Raw genomic sequence first — 1,904 nt, 5'->3', positions numbered from 1 at the left:
CTGGATCTGGATGCCGGCCCACGGCTACATGCCCATCCCGAGAGAGGAGCTGGCGGAACAGCAGGGCGGACAGGACTCCATGGGAAATCTGCTCCGATACGGCTAAACAGTTCGTCCACCGAGACTACACCACCGCAACAGCAGCAACTACAGCAACAGCAGCAACAACACCAGCAACTACAGCAGCAGCAACTATAGCAACAGCAGCAACAACAGCAACTAACAACAACTACAGTAGGGCGGACAGGACTCTATGGGAAACCTGCTCCGCTCCGATACGGCTAGACAGACCATCCACCGAGACAACACCACCGCAGCAACAGCAACTACAGCAACAACTACAGCAACAGTAACTACAGCAGCAGCAACTACCGTAACAGCAGCAACTACAGCAACAGTAACAACAACAACAATTACAGGGCGGACAGAACTCCATGGGAAACCTGCTCCGATACGGCTAGACCTCCTCCGACAACACCACTGCAACACCAACCGCAGCAACAAAAGCAACAGCAACCACAGCAGCAGTCACCAGACAAGGGACCACCAAGGGGAGGAGATAATTTAGAGGACATATAGTTGAAGGAGAACTGACCCAGGCATTGACACCCAACCACTTGTCTCATTTTTCATGCCGGTTTTTTCTAGAATTTGCGAGAGGGGGATTTTTTGGATGTTTTTTTTTTTAAATAGTTTGTTCGGGGTTGTTTTTGTTTGGGGGTTTTTTGGAAAAGAAGGGGGGGGGGGAGGAAGGGTGATGGAGAAAAGACCAAGTGAGATGCTGCTACTAGTAAGCCAACCAACCACCTGTCTGAAATTTTCGTATGGGTTTTGGGTTTTTTTAGGGGGTTTTTTTCCGAAGGAGCGGTGTGGAAGGAGAAAAGGACGGCGGGAGAGAAAGAAGAATTAGGAGACGGTGAACATCAGTGTTTAAGTACCGTACTACACCATTGCCTCAACCTGGGTAGAATAAAGAAACGACAGTTCCGAAATCTTCTCATTATCATCACGGCATTCCTTATCTTTTTTTGTTGTTGTTCGTTGTTGTCGCCATTATTACTTTAATTATCATCCTCATTATTATAATGAGTATCAAACCTGTTACAAGTTTTATTATTACCCCCCATGAAACTTTGTTTGTTCATTTGTTGGAGTAAAGAGAAGCACATCGACACAATAATGGTCATTTAGTGCTGGGGAACAAAAAGACAGACAGACAGACAGACAGAAACAACAGAGGGGAAAGTAAAGAAGTAGGAGGACCTACCACTGGCACCCTCCAACCGCCCGCTCCTTGAAACTGACAGACAAAATAATATATCTTTTCTAATCATAAGTAGCGCACACACACACCACACACACACACAAACACATACACAGCGTTACAAATATTACTAGCCCACCCAGAAGACAGCAGACGATGATGAAAACCACCACACACCACCCATGTCTACCCTACAAAAGTTGCTGGAACAAAACCACTTCCAAAGATATTAGAAAAATTATAATTTTTAACCCTTTTTTTAAACTACATCAATATGAGAGGAAAGGAAAGGAAAGCTGACGAACAAAATCCAGTACCAAACGCTTCAACTTCAACCAAGTTTGGTCTTATCAGTCAGACAGCAAATCACAACTCGGAAAAAAACCCAAAACCGAAAAGGAAAATTGGAAAACCCGCATAAATTATAAACAGACCCGAGACGATATTATCACAAGTTTTTGAGAAGTGTCGCAGAAAAATATAATATTTCAAGCAGGAAACTTACTATGTTTGCACCACTGAGTGGAGACATTTTTTTCTCTTTATTTTGGCATACTCTTTTTTTTTCTTCTTCGTTCTTTTCTTGTTGTTTTCGGTCTTAATTAAGAAGAAGCAGTGATTTGTTTGGTGGGGGGGGGCA

This window comes from Aplysia californica, unplaced genomic scaffold (assembly GCF_000002075.1).
Source record: "Aplysia californica isolate F4 #8 unplaced genomic scaffold, AplCal3.0 scaffold00070, whole genome shotgun sequence".
Classification (NCBI taxonomy): Eukaryota; Metazoa; Mollusca; class Gastropoda; order Aplysiida; family Aplysiidae; genus Aplysia; species Aplysia californica.
The sequence above is the reverse complement of the archived record's forward strand: the minus strand, read 5'-3'. Positions refer to the sequence as shown.